Here is a 16,474-nt window from a genome sequence, read left to right on the forward strand (position 1 = left end):
GTGGTATATAAGGAGAAAAATGGCAGTTGTGGTTTATTTATTTTGGAATTAAGTTTATGCATGCTTAATTCTAAATGAGGATTAACAAAACTCAAGACGACATAACATGTCAATTGGATTTTCTAGAACACATTGGATGACAAAGTATGCCTTTTCATTTTATCCTGGCATAGCATGCTTTATAACCCAGCACTTGCGAGGGAAACTAAAGGATTTTAAAGGTTGCCAATGAGTCTGCCTCTACTGAAGCCACTTCCTTTGAATGTTCCTGCAAGTTGATCTATTCAAATGACAAATCAAACTAGCCAATCAAAGAAGTAACAAGGTTGACACATTAGCTTCTGAAACAGACTCAAAGCCAAACGTTGTATATCCACAGCAGTGTATTTATTTATTTATTTGAATTTTATGACTCCTGGCAGTTTACACTGGGATCTCCATTCAAATACATAAAACCAATTTAAAAACCATCAGCTGAACTCAGTATTCAGAGTACTAAATTTATATATTAAATATTTATATATTAAAATTTATCTATTAAAATGTATGCAAAATAGTTCTGTTTTTATTGCCTCCTGAAACTCAGCAGGGAGGGTGCCATCTAAATTTTCAGGAAAGTTTTTCTAGAGAGATGATGCAATAAAAGATAAACATTGTTCTCCGGTCGTCTGTAGAAACCTCATGAATGAAGAGGCACCCTCAGTCTCCCTGCTTAAGATGAATGGACTAGATTGATTGCTTCTACTTGAAAGAGTTAGCCGGACATCAAGCCGTGTATGACTTTATGGGTAAAAATCAGCACTTTGTGCTGTACTCAAAGATCTATTGGAAGCCAAAGCAACATCACAAAAAACCACATTAACCTGGTTGTAACGGCTCTGACATACCACAAGGCGAACTGGTACATTTGCATTACCCATCCCAAGAGGAATAAATGAACAGATGGCATTGATTTCAAAGTTTGACAAAGAGGAACACTTTCTTCTATTATTGTATTCAACTAAATTCCTGATTCTGTGTCAGTTCTCCTATTATGGTATACAACTGCTTCAAAAGGACATGGATGCTATAGAGATAGTTTCTCTACTCCTTTCATTATACACTTTACCATTAACTTATTGGCAAACAATTAAAAATGTAAAGAATCAAAAGAAAAGAAATGCAAAGGACTGAATTCAGGGCCAAAGAATTCCATTGGTAATAGCAGTGATATGCAATAATACACTTCTTTGAACTAATCATACCTTTTGACAAACTATTGAAAGAATCTAACAACTGCATATAATATTATCTCTGTTTGAAATAGAACAAGATGGAAGGGTTAATTCTGAATGAGATCTGAACCGATCTTTGAACAAGGACTTCTTTCTATTCCATGGAAAATGTTTGTAATGAATATTCATAATATCCTTTTTATATACTTAAAGACTTTACTTTAGAAGAATTATGACAGAAGCAAAAGAAGTCAAGAAGGATACCAATAAAAGTGATAGGTAAATTTATCATGGAGGTATCAGACATCTAACTCTGCTATTGTATTATTGTATTATCTTTAGTAACATTTAAAATCCCTCTGAAATTGCCTTTTCTTTTTCCTCCACTACCTATTAATAAATCAGATATAGTGTTAGAATAGCAAAGCAGAGGATATATTCAGTTTATAAGAGAGAATCTAGAGCATTCAAGGACACTTGTAAAAAAAGACAGTCCAGTATGTGAGTATGGGTATTTCTAACATCAACACAGCAGCTAAATTAATGACAGTCACATAATGGTTTATGGATTGAAATTGGATCTTTGGAACAAAAATGAATGGATTTTATTTGTATAACTAAAGAAAAGAAAAGGGGAAAAAAACCAATGCTGGCAACCATCTAGCCACACCTTATTTATCCTTGTAAAATTTACATAAAATTAAGCACAACATCCTGAGATCCCCTCAATAATGGTAATATAATAATATTCCTGAAAGAGCCACTTTGGTGTAGTTATTAAGGCATCAGGCTAGAAACCAGGAGACCATGAGTGGGTGACTGTTGGCTATTCACTCTTTCTCAGCCCTAGGAAGGATGCAAGGGTAAATCACTTTGGAAATATTACCAAGAAAACTTCAGGGAATTTTCTAGGCCAGGGGTGTCAAACTCAAGGCCTGGGGCCCAGATCTGGTCTATGGGGTGCTTCGATCTAGCCCCTGGGGCAGCTCTGGAACCAGTGAAGGACTGGCCTGGGGTGCCTCTGCCAGCAAAAATGGAGCAGCCCTTCCGAGCTCTGTTTCCACTGGCAGAAGGTTGCAGAAGACTGTCTCAGCTGAAAATGGAGCTCAGGAGCCCATTTTCGCTGGCAGAGTGCTTGGGCCACCAAAGGCGCCCCTGACACGAGTAACCTTGAGCTGGCTACACCCATCCCAGCTCCCCGAGGTGAAGATGTGGCCCTCAATAAAATTGAGTTTGACACCCCTGGTCTAAGCAGTTTCTAAGAATCTGACAAGATTGAATGGAAGAAAAAATCCCAAATTAAAGCAATTGTTAGAGATTCTATCAGTAATTTTAAGAGAAATTTAGAAGAATCTGATCTCAGTGAATTTTTACATTTTCTCCTACTATTGAAATCAGAGGGAAGAAATCTGTTGCTATACAGATGGTCCTCTGTAAATGACCATGCCGTTTAGCAATCATTCAAAGTTACAATGGGGCTGAAAAAGTAACTTTATGACTAATCCTTGCACTTATGACCACTGCAGTGTCTCTGAGTTATGTGATTGAGATTCAGCTATATTGCAGTCACTTGGTGGCATAAGGGCACTTACGACAATTGCACTGTCCCTGTAGCCATATTATCAAGATTCAGCAGCTTCACAACTTGTGTATGTTTACTATCATCATAGTGTCCTGCAGTCACATAATCACAATTTGTGCACTTCACAGCTGGCTTCTAACAAACAGAGTTAATGGAAAATGTGACAGTAAAACATTTTTGAATTGGGTATCCTTGCTTGCTCATAGCCGATACAGGTGCAGTTTTCCATCCATCACTTTTCCTCCTGCTTATCAGTTTGGGTTGCATAGACACTGAACTTTTCACATATTCCATGAACTTCTCTTTGTTCTTAATGATTCTTCCAACTGTGAAAGGATTCATGTTGTAGGAAAATGCCATATTTGCCCTCATCTCCCCTCCCTTTTCTTCAATTTCTACACCTTTGTCTGCATCATGATGGATTGGCACTTCTTTGCACTATTCCCCTCCCCATTATCACTCTTGAGCTTAATTAAAGACATGTACAGTCACTACATACCATCCACAACTAAACAACAACCTGATACGCAAACAGTATACAAGCGGAAGTTGGGAGGAGGCAGGAAAAGTTTAATTTAATAGCACACAACATATGTATGATTATCCTTCCCCTCTTTGTCCTAACTTCTGGGACCTGCTGTATATGAGTTGAGACAGGTTTATTTGTATTGGCAAAAGTTTGCAACTTGTTCATTGAGTAATATTTGTATATATGCATAGAATTATAGTCTCAGATAAGAAGATAGATTAGATCCTCATTTACATATAATTGAACATAATTTATAATCTTGAATTTCAGGTGAAATGAAACAGGCATGAATAATGTATCAGACTTCACTAGGGTTAGACTTACAGTGACAATTGGAGCCATGATTTCATAAAGCACAGTCATATTGCTTAGGGATGCAATTGCTGCAGTCCTGGTTGCCATTGTCAACTGAATCCCATAGTTGTTACCTGAGGCAATTTCCCACCCTCTTTCCACAATCAAAGTCAATGGGGCAGCCAGCAGGAAGTTGCATGTCACAGGCTGTCAAACAGGTAAATGGCTGCTGCCAGGTGGAAGAGGGAGAAAGGAGGTGCATGAAGGTGTGTGGAAGGTGCAGCAAGTGTGTTCAAGGAAGTGCTGGGGGCACAATAAGAATAGTGACGGCCAAGGAGGGTACACAACAGTGGTGGGATTCAGCCAGTCCGCACCTATTCGGGAGAACCGGTTGTTAACTTTCTAAAGCAGTTTGGAGAACCGGTTGTTGGAAGAAATCTCCTTTTGATTTTTTCCACTTTACAGGGCTAATCCTGTAAGGAAGGCAGGAAGGAAACCTGGTGTTGTTTCTAGCCTAATCTTTATTGCCCTGCTTACAGAAACTGCCTCTCCAGTTAACCCTTATTACATAGTAACAGCAAAGGCAAAGCACCCATTGATGTGAGTGATGTTGAGTTGGCCACACCCACCCAGTCATATGACCATCAAGCCACGCCTACCCAGCTTGTCATTAGGGCAAAGAACCGGTTGTTAAACTATTTGAATCCCACCACAGGTGCACAAGGGTGAGCGTGGTTACATAACAGACATAACACAGGTTGGGATGTACGAGGGTGTGAGGGAGTGCATGAGAGGCACAGAGAAGATGAAGGCAGGTCCTGACTTGCAAACAAACCTTATTTGTTATTTTTGGTAATTATTTAAAAGCATATTGTTTATATATGATAATGAGGGAAGATTCACTATTTCAGAAGAATGGCTGATTATATGTTCGTACTGACAGTATTTCTGCATTTCTTTGCCTTAAGGCATCTCCCTATAATGAGTACAATGTTTTTTTTTTAAATTAACAGAATAACAGAGCTGGAAAGTGACTTCTAGGTCTTCTAGTCCAACCCTCTGCTCAAGCAAGAAACCCTACACCATTTCAAACAAATGTTTTTTCAATCTCTTCTTAAAAACCTCCAGTGTTGGAGCATCCACAACTTCTGGAGGCAAGTCATTGCACTGATTAATTGTTCTAACTGTCAGTTAGGTGTGCAGCTGCTTTAGACGTACAGCTGCTTTAAATTAGATATACAGCTGCTTTAGCATCTGTAGCAAGGAGGAATCACAACCAAAACAGTCTTCTAGGTTGCCCTAATTCATAATTGCTGTAGACATGTAGAGCAATTCATATCATTTATAGAATTTTAATTGTCATTGTTTCTGTAAGGGAATGAAGCTGCCTGAGAAAAACAGCTGCAGCCAGGCAGAAATATTTTCCTCCTTCATTTCCCCAAGAATAGCCTCAGCTCATCCCTTTCCCCAAAGGGCAGTAGAAGTTTCGGAAACATGAGTGTAGCTGGTTCTTTATTAATTCATTCTCCCTCCCCCTTACAGCTTATTCATAAGCATTCATACCTGTGTTCCAGGTGTCTGGCTAATTGAGCCACACCTAAATGGTTTTAGGAATGTGCTGATGTTCATAGGCACCTCACCCTGCCCCTTAGCTTACAAAAGTGTGGGTGTGTGGATAGAACATTAAGGAGACAATGGACAGATGAGGAAGTGACGTCTGAGAATGTGCAACTACTAGGAACAACAACCAGAACAACAAGCTCACAGGACGTAGCTCATTGTGGTGTGATTCCGACCGGGTGTTTGGCAGCAATCAGAAGAGGTGTAATCATGTTGAGGCAGCACCTAATTCCAACAATTTTTTGGTGGGAGGCAAAGGTTATATTCCACTCCACAAACGTTACATCTTTTATTTGATGTAAGGAATATCCATCAAATACTTATTCACATCAACTTTCAAAACCTGGGGGGGGGGGTAGAGTTAACCTTAAGGCAACTTACCTGTTGAAGGTGTGTGCTACAATAAAGCATTGTGTAATTATCTGCTGTGGGTGTCCAGCCCTTGGAAAACAAAGAGCCCCCAAAGTTTCCTTCAGATATATGTGAGAAATAATGTTAAATATTAAATGACATTAAATAGTGAAAATTCATGGAAGGAAATCAGTGTAGGATTATCTCATTGTACTTTTCAATGTCATTTGGTCATATTATACAGTATATTTATGTCTGGAATCTTGGGTTTGTCTTCTTTTGCCTCCTTTTTTAATGTGATGACTCATCTTTTTTCCTCATGTAGTAGTGGAATAAAACATTTTCCATAACCAATCTGAATATGTATAACAGCATATGAGAAAGAGAAGAAAGAAAAAGAAATGAGAATGTGTAAGGTATAAAGAAAAGAAAATATACCTACTACTCTTTAGTGAGCACTTACCAATCACACATGATAGTTCCACAGTAATCTAGTATGACCATATTAGGAAAACTGAAGGCATTTTACTAATAAAAGTGGAACAAGTATGTTCCTTCCACTATATGCACACAGCTTATTGTGTAATAATTAAATCTTTTTGCTACAGGAATAACGGATGAGGCTTCTCCTTTTAAAAGCAGTGATGAATCATCTATTAACTGAAGGAGTGTGACAGTGCTTGATCTGACAGTGACAGTGATCAATCCAACATTAGTCCCAACAGACTAGCTGAGTGGCAACCATTGACCTTGCATCTTCCACAATGGAAATAGCGAGGAGTACAAAGCCAGAAACCCAGATTCTCTACTGTCCAATTTGGACCCAAAAAGACACAATCTGATGTCCTAAATAGCTCCCCAATCCCCTTTACTCTGCAAAACCATATGCATCTCCAGTGCATCTCCATGATTCCTCAATCAGTCCTAAGAAAAGCAGCAACCTAAACTATGTCATTAGCAATAGAGACCTAAAATCTTCCTCTATGATTAAAAGACTACACCTCTAAAAACCAATGCCAGCATCTCACATGTTCACATGGTAGAGATATGTATCAAAAAAGAGTCTTATTCTGCAGCATCTTGAAAAAAAATGTTTGCCCTTTTAAGTGCATTCCTTTTCTTTATTTCTTTCCATACTTGGCCATTTCTTTTCAAAGTGATGATTGGCCCCCAACTGTCATGAAAATCTTTTTATTTTCAATTGCAATCATTCCAATGCTAACTGAGCCTTGCACATATAGGCACGATCTGTTCTCACTTGATCAAGCAAGTTCAAAAAAGGGAAAAATCATTGTTATAGGATTTCAGCAGTAGAATGATTGCTTGGCATATGAGCAGGCATCTTTTTTTTTTCTTTATTCAGTACCACTTTCAGTGACAATCAAAGAAATAGAACCACTGCATAGGGACAACCTTCATCTACCAGCTTCCACCCACAGTCAACAACCCCAAAAGATATTTAGAGATCCAGGGATATCAATGGGATGTCATTTCCCCATGTCTCTCCAAATATAGATCATCTATTCTCTTATAGCTACTCTCAATAATCTCAAGCCCCATGAAGCTGTGCAAGACCAAGGAAGAAACATTTAGACAGAATTTAATAAGGTATATTTAATGCTCATTTGGGATAACTACAGAATCCTAACAAGGATGAATGGAAAGCATCTCGTTTTTAAATGAAAAGTTATTCTTATAAATTGAAAACCCTCCTTCTTTTTAGGTCCTGAGTTAGGCAGACTTGCTTCTTCAGGTGAAACAAAAAATTCTAACTATTTTACAATACTTAGAGTACAATAGAACAGCATCACGTAAATAAAATAAATAAATAGCTCATACTCAGCTCATAGATGCACTTTTCTTCTACAAATGGTTGCCATGTTCTACTCTCCATCTGGATTTTGCCACTAAATTGTAATACTTCCCTATTATTACAGGAGTATGTTGTGCTACTTTAAAAAAAGAAAAGAAAATGGGCATTCCCAGTGAGAAATCATTAGGACAGCAAGTAGATATATCACCCAGCTTCTTTCCCCACAATCTTTTATTTCCTTTTAAAATATTTTATAAAGACATCACAATGAATAACATGTACCAAGAAATTTAGTGTTGGCACATAACTTTAACATTATTATGCCATAAACTATGCAAAAAAGCAAGAACCTTAGCAAAATAATTGAAATAAGTGGGGAAAGAATAAAAGGGAAAATATTACTTTTTAGTTTTTTAAAATTTAGAAATACACAAGAAATCAAACAAGATGACCTTAGGTCTCGGTCTCTCTCCCTCTCCCTCTCCTCTCCCTCTCCCTCTCCTCTCCCTCTCCCCTCCCCCTCCCTCCCTCCCTCCCCCCCCTCTCTCTCTCAATATTTGAATTGAAATTAGCTACTATTTAGCAGGTTTTAAAGTGATTTCACACCACAGGGAAGCAAGGTAATGAATATCTAAAAAATAAATAACTTGGTGACAGAATTTTATAAGCACATTCATGGAATTCAACAAGTTATATGTTGCTCTCACTCACTTCGCTTACATTGAAAGTGCATATCATAATACCATAATACTGAGTCTTCAGCACTTCATAAGTGCAAGAGAAACAGATAACGGATTTATTATGTGTGTCTCCCTTTGTTTATCCCTATATCTGTTCTTTGTTTGAAAGGCTGCTAACATAGGTTAGTTCCTTTAGCTCAGTGTTTTTTCAATTGTAGCAACTTTAAGATGTGTAGACTTAAACTCCCAGAATTCCCCAACCAGCTGGCTAGGGAATTGTGGGAGTTGAAGTCCAAATGTCTTGAAGTTGCCAAGGTTGAGAAACGTTGGTTTGCCCTTTCTTCTCATGAACACATGCCCAACACACATACTTTTTTCTTTTTTCTTGATAGAATTTGGATATTAGCCTTTGCCTGATCCTATAATGTATTCCTTATAAATTAATATTTTGTTATACTTAAAAAAACTTGCTTTCCTAATCTATTACATGAGAATGCTTCAATTTTTAACATTCTTTGTATAATTTACTTTCAGGTCAACAGAATTCAGCAGCTATGTTGTCAGTTTTTCAATGGTAAATAGTTTCGTCTCACAAATTGCCTGGGTTTGCACATCATACCAAGTCATAAACTAAATAATATAAGAAGCTAAGTTTTGTGTGATCCTGAGGCAGGTGGGAGAAGATGAACCAAAATATCACCTGGGTATATGAGCCCCCAGGCTCTAAATTCTTACTAGTTTCTGAGCATTAATACATACTTAATCTATATTTTTATTAAGTTTGATTTTATTTACTCAGTTTGTGTTAACGTATATTACTGGAACAATGTGGCAAGACGCTGTAAAGGAGGGGCAAGAAGCCAAGCATGGGTGTAAGATAGAACATTGGTGAAACTGCCGATAGCTTAAGACATTATAGGAACTTCTCTTTTTGTATTTTTCCTATGTACTTCCAAAATGAACCTCTCTTTTTCAAAATGTCATGTTTGTCTCTTGTATGGAAATGCCTTGAGAAAGCCCAGTTTGGAGCACGGTATAAAACTAATATCCTGGGCAGAGCCCAGGCAGTTCATATCTTGGTGTGTTAGCACTCTGAACTCGATGCATCAATAAACCTGTATCTCTTTTACCTTCGTGGTCTCATGTCCTGTTCTTATAATTGATAAGTGGTAAAAGCTACTTGCTGCTGCTACATTTTTTAGTGACTTATGTTTTGTCTGGTATGTCTAGTTTAATAGAAAGAAGGAGTAGGGGAGACATGACAGCAGTGGTCCAATATCCCATTTACTGAATTCCTTTTCTTCCAATGAAGAAACATCATCCTAAATAAATATTCTGATGCTTATGAGCACCAACTGCTATTAATAGAACATTTCTCAGATACATAATATGAGGTTAGACAGTTACGAATTTACCACACTTTAGACTCTGGAAGGAGTGGAAGGCCCACTCAAAACACACAATAACCAATGATTAAAGGTGCTTGGTTCCAAATGTTTTGGGAAAAAAAATCATAGTCTTTTGAGCATTTGTATCCGACTACAAATTCATAAAGTTGTGATACAGTGTATTCTGATATAATGGAGAAGGAAGAACAAAGTATTATTTGTAAGGGACATGTAAGTAATGTATATCATTCTATGCATTATATACCTAGGAACATCTGATATGGCCCATAGTCACATTTTTTTCAAACCTTGTACTAAATATGGATGCCACTTAATGGCATTAGCATAGTTACGAATTTCTGCTTTTCTTGTGCAATGGGGATGTTTCTATACAGGTCTTGAGGCTTCACAAATTGAGTCACAAACTGAAGATAACTCATCAGATATATAGTAAAATGTGTTTTAGAGGGTTATGTATTGTAAACATTTTGATTTTAATTCCTATGTGGTTCTGCAAACTAAATCCCCCATTCTCTTTGATCTGCAGCTACATTGGTCAACTTTGGCTTGCTGTATCAAATTATGGACAGATTTGGCTTAGGTAATAGGAGACCGGAATAACCAATGACCATATTGTTCATTCATTGAAGTTAATGTTACCTATTGTAATTGAGGAAAGCTTTCTTAAGTTCTAGATAGGTTACTTTTCTAGCCCCATGTAAAGATTCTAGAGTATATACTGGATTTGATAATACATAAAAAAACGTATGTTCTATCAAAGAGCTGAACATCTCAGCAGACGTCAAAGATTTTTATTAGATGGTTATAGTCATGCAAAAGAATTTTTCTGTAAATGATTTCTAAAAATCTAAGTTTTATTACTTTATCAAAATATAAAATACAGAAATGCAGAGAAAAATGAAAATTATGGGAAAAGGAAAAAGTGTAGGGTAAAGGGGAGAAGAAAAAAAAAGCATCGACTTCAGACTTCTTTTGGGGCAGAATAATGGAATAACATGCTGTACAACCTCAACATTTTACTTTTATGTAATAATATATACCAGACATTTCTATAACACTCTGTGAGTGATTTCAGTTAAGAAATTAGCACTAGTTTATAAAGAGAGGTGAGCAATTTGTGCTAACCCCCAACAATATTCTTGCTTGCCTCAGATTTTAACCCCACTAATCATAGCATTACCTATGGGGGGGATTTATCTTTAATTGTTCTACTTATCTTATTCAAGGTGGACATTTGCATATCAGTTTGTCCTCTGTATAGATTTGTTTTCTGTCAGTGTTTTCTTTTCCTTATAATGTTTTATTAATGTATTGCTTAAATTTGTATCCCTAAGAACCTTTTAAGTCTTTTTTGCTTTGCTTTTGTATTTGTCTACTGGGGTGAGGAGGCAACTTGGGTATCAGCGGTAATTTGTTTTATCACCTGAACTTCCTAGAGTGCCTCACATTTAATTACACCATCACAACAAAGTGACTGCATGACAAATATGGCCTTTGGGTCTTCCATGAAGGGAAAGAGCAATTCCCTTCCCCAATTTGGATCAGAGAGAGAGAAAGAAATTTGCCTGGTAGAGGAAACCTCACTGATCTTGCATTCAGTCCAGAGGCATATGTAGTATGATGTATGTATGTAGTATGTATGTATGTATGTATGTATGTATGTATTCCTCTCTCTATATATATATCACTTAACTTTATGGAAATCAAGAAAGGGACATAAAGGAAACATCTTTTCATTTCCCCAAACAAAGGTAAAGCAGGAGCTTGACATCTGGAACATTCCAATGTGTAAATAAAATGACTGCTAAATAATTAGTTTTGTACTGATTTTTCTACCCACAGCATGAAAATGAAGGAAAAGCATAACAATCACATCGTTAGTCTTACCATCATTCTGCAGTGGGGTATGCACTTTTTCCCCTTCTGTTGCCTGTGTTGTTTATAGCTTTTAGATTTTTTGTTGTTTTAGAGGCTGACCTTAATAGTCAATCGGCAACACTGTCAGCAAATAGCAATGTGAAATAACTAAGAAATGACATCATATAAGAATGGCTATTTTTGTAAAGATGGATACCTGTGGTTTAGCAAGCCAGGCTGATACAACAGCAGCTGAGTGCATTGTAGAAACACAGAGGCACAGAGGTGTCTGAAGGTATATAAAAAGTCAAATGGGTATTGCCCTATTAACTTTCTGGACCCTCCTGGAATATCCTCACACAACTAAAACAGTGCTACATCAAGCTGACAGTCTTTCTCCCTCTGGCACATTTTAATATTTTAAATCTTACTTGATGCATATTTTGACTTCTTAGTCAAGTATTCAAGGTGGCTAACAAAATTCAAACAAAATATTATGGGAGGACTTTTAACCATATCTATCAACTGCTGTTTTGAAGGTTTGTGGGAATAACCGTTTCTTCACTGAAAATTATTACACATACTTTCTAATTTGCTCCATTTCCTTGCTACCAGTACATTTTTTTTGGTTCTCCCCTCCCTCTGTCATTCTGCAGTCATGATCTTTTCTCCTGCTTCTAAACAACATGACACAGAATATATTCCATCTCTTCTGTGAAGTGCATTTTGATGAAGACTGGAAGACCAAATGTTGAAACTAAGTAATATAGAAAGTGATATTTTACCAATCTTTTACTTACATACTGAAAATCAAGGCAGGAGAGAAATTGCTCTGCAAAATTAAATTCAGTGGTGAAAAGTGTAAGGTTCTACATTTAGGCAACAAAAATGAAATGCACAGGTACAGTATATGTGGTACCTTGCTCAACAGTAGTAACTGTGAAAGGGATCTTGGAGTTCTAGTGGACAACCATTTAAATATGAGCCAGCAGTGTGCAGCAGCTGCCAAAAAAGCCAACACAGTTCTAGGCTGCATAAACAGAGGGATAGAATCAAGATCACGTGAAGTGTTAATACCACTTTATAATGCCTTGGTAAAGCCACACTTGGAATACTGCATTCAGTTTTGATCACCACGATGTAGAAAAGATGTGGAGACTCTAGAAAGAGTGCAGAGAAGAGCAACAAAGATGATTAGGGGACTGGAGACTAAAACATATGAAGAACGGTTACAGGAACTGGGTATGTCTAGTTTAACAGAAAGAAGGACTAAGGGGAGACATGATAGCAGTGTTCCAATATCTCAGGGGTTGCCACAAAGAAGAGGCAGTCCAACTATTTTCCAAAGCACCTGAGGGTAGAACAAGAAGCAAACTAATCAAGGAGAGAAGCAACTTAGAACTGAGGAGAAATTTCCTGACAGTTAGAACAATTAATCAGTGGAACAGGAATTGCCTCCAGAAGCTGTGAATGTACCCCAACATTGGAAGTCTTTAAGAAGATGTTGGATAGCCATTTGTCTGGAATGGTATAGGGTTTCCTGCCTAGGCAGGGGGTTTGACTAGAAAACCTCCAAGGTCCCTTCCAACTCTGCTATTGTATTATAATGAATGAAGAAACAGAGAGCATTCATGGCTTACTTGACCGAAAAGATACATCAGAACAAAGAAGTTCAGAAATGGCACTGTGAGAGTGCCTGGTGTTTTAAAGGAAGGTCTGCCCTGTCATTGGAGGATATTTGAGCTTTGTCCTCATTACTAGACCCCAGATTGTTGCAGCATATTAGTGTGGTTGTACAAAGGCACAATTGATAGCATACAACACTAGGAGTGTGAAAGACAGTCGAGGTTTATTCTATACTAAGCAGAGAATGACAATGTTTAATTAATGAGAATTGGAGCAAACTGCACATTAATCCAGACTGTTTTGACAATTAAAACTCTATTTCAACATGACTATTACAGTTACGAACATACTTATATGTTTTGAGTTTCTAAAGCTTGCAAAGCACCTCTCCACCCAATTAGTACTTGCCCTTTGTGGCCAACAGCAGCGCACAGAGAATTGTCAGACAATCAGTGTACACTTATGAGCTAATAACTACATCTTAACCTACCCCTTCTTCCAAAAAATAAAAGTGTAAATTGCTAGTGGTTTGTCATATTTTCCTATGGTCATCGTAATTAACCTCACTTGTTTTGCAAACAGTAATTCTTATGGGAGTCAGGAAATGTGCTTTCTCTGTTGTAGCTCCTGTCCTCTAGAATGATCTCTGTCCAGAGATTCATACATTTCCCATTCTAATGATGTTCAGAAAAATAATTACAAATTTGGTTATCCTCCTGGACCAACCCTACGATTGTTGTAGAATTCCCATAAATTTGGGTTTATCTTATAAAATGGCCATCCAACTGACTTTTTAAATATACATTATTTTCCCTTTATCTGTAAGTTGTCCAGAATTAATTGAAAGGTTACAAAATAAATAACAAGATTCATAAGTGTTAGAGAAATATTGTTATCCAGCAGTGTTTTCAGTATCACTTTTAATGAGGATTCATGAGTAATGTTTCCTTCAGTTGTAAATTTTCCAAAAAGTAGTTTGGTTACAGATTTTGCTTTTACTTGATCTTTACATTTAAGAAACACAATAAGTTTAAAAACTTGGCTGATTAGAATTTATGATTTTAACCAATCATCTTGTCCTGTCAGTCAAAGACTCTGGAGAGCTTTTATGAGCTCTTCAAAGCTTATCAGAATTATTAATTTTAGAAAAAAGTATAATATGAAGCAAAAATCACATTTCATTCAGTTCTAATAGCAGATATGTTGCCAAAAAAAAACAACCAACAGACTCTCATTCCTGTCTTTAAACTGGAATGATTGATTTAGTTGCAATAACTCTTCTGAGAGATTTAACACCACTTTGGTTGAGAATTTTGAGAATAAAAACTCGAAGTTATGTAAAAGTTGCTAATACAAATTTCTGCTTCCCTCCTTTCCATTCCCTATGTCAACTATTGAAAAAAGAAGCAGAATGCTGAATAGTATACTAATAACAAATGCAAATTACTCTCGTTCATTCCTTCAGAGAATTCCTGGGACCTGTCACTTTATAAAGGTGTTAGAAGTGCTTTGTGAGGAGGCCCAATCTTTTTAAAACAAGCAAATCCTACACAGAGCTAAGTGCTTAGTGGTCATTGAGTTCAATTCATAACATGTGTGAAATTGGATTACATGTATTGTGGAGACATTATTTGCTATCCCCAATGTACTGATTGCTTATTCATTACCTTGAGTTGTATAAAACAAAGGCAGAATATAAATACAAAAATCATTGGTATCATCCTACATTTAAATAAACTGGAACACCAATCTTAAATCCAAGACTTGGAAACAAGAGAGCTTGATTCTGGAGGATTTCCTTTCCTGTTACACATCTTAGAATCAAGTCCATGTTACACAATCTGATCATAGGCACACACCCAGACCCCTGATTTGTGCATACTCTGCTCACCTTAAAGCTACTTCTAATTGATTCCAACACAAATTAAATGGTTCTGATCTCACATCTCAGGAGTAGCCAGGAAAACAGGAAGATTTAAGAGGCTATGTTACAAATATATTTTGACAGAAATTCTTTTTATACCAGAATTCAATATCCTTCCAATCCCCAATCACTCAGTGAGGAACACTTAGAACAAATTGTCCAATATATTGATTATTCATAGGACTGAATAAATCAGTTTGAAGACTGTGTTACCGCTTCCTAAAGCTATTTGGCATATGTTCATTTCACGTTTTTGACAAAAAGAGTTATCTTGAAGAATGATTTCATCTCATAAGTGGACCAAAGTAAGAACCTTGCCTATAACAGTAAGGTAATGAACTGGTGTGTATAATAATTAAAAGTGATGCACAAACTTTTTTATTGATCTCATCTCATCCCTACAAGAAATATTTCATCTCTACTTTGAAAGACTAATTGGCTCTTTGGCTTATTTATTCATTTTGGAATACATTTTGTAAAACTAGTCAGTGCTGTACTGAGGCTCTCATAAAATGAAGATAAAGAATATTTCAGCCTGGCCTTGGATTAGACCAGCCTCCTCCAACATATTGCCATGCTGGGTTGGGAATTCTGGATTTTGCAGTCCTAATGCTTCTGCTATTAGGATTACAAAACCCACATTGAAGAACCCTTCAATATTAAGAAAGAATGAATAGATAAAAAATACTAACATCTTGAGCTTAAATGGACTCCAGAGGATGATAGAGGACAGGAAAGCCTGGAGGAACCTTGTCCATGTGATCACAATGGATTGGACACAACTTCGCAACTAACAACAACAACAAGAGCTAACATATATAATTTTGAATAGATCTATCTATCTATCTATCTATCTATCTATCTATCTATCTATCTATCTATCATCTATCTATCTATCTATCTATCTCTATCATCTATTTATCTATCTCAGAAGTGCTATTCAGTGATGCCAGTATCAGAGTTTAATAAAGGGTCCCAATTCAGGTTACCTCTGCTCAATTCAACCCCTCGTTCCCATATTTTGTTCCACTTTCTTCTGAGCTATACCTAAAGCAAAACAGCAATGAATATGGGTTAAGTATAGAGCAGCCTGGAAACAGTCTGTTCAAGTGTTTGCTAAGAGTCAACAGTGACTTCATAGCATTTAATAATATACCCAAAACACATAGTAGACTATTTCATGTCCCTTGAGTCCATATATGTTCCAGATGCAGCAGAAAAAAATCTAGATTCTCCATCCAAAGACTTGCCAGATCAAGGACACATAATGAATGCTAACTAGTGGTTTAACATGCAAAGGTGACAACATCTATCACAGAGTAGTGAACGGAGAAACATTTTGTCAGATTAATGGCCTACACTATGAATCCATTCTCTTACTTCCCTTCAAATCAGATCTCTTTGAATCATCTGTGTGTACATCTACCATTAAATGCTTAATCCTTGCCCTTTGAAATATTTTGTCATCAGTGATATTGGATATTGAGGAAAACCAAAAATTTTTTTGTCAATACTGAGGGAACACGTGGGAAACACCGATGACAAAATATTGCAGATATCGTATCAATACCACTT

This window comes from Thamnophis elegans, chromosome 4 (genome assembly GCF_009769535.1).
Source record: "Thamnophis elegans isolate rThaEle1 chromosome 4, rThaEle1.pri, whole genome shotgun sequence".
NCBI classification, from domain to species: domain Eukaryota; kingdom Metazoa; phylum Chordata; class Lepidosauria; order Squamata; family Colubridae; genus Thamnophis; species Thamnophis elegans.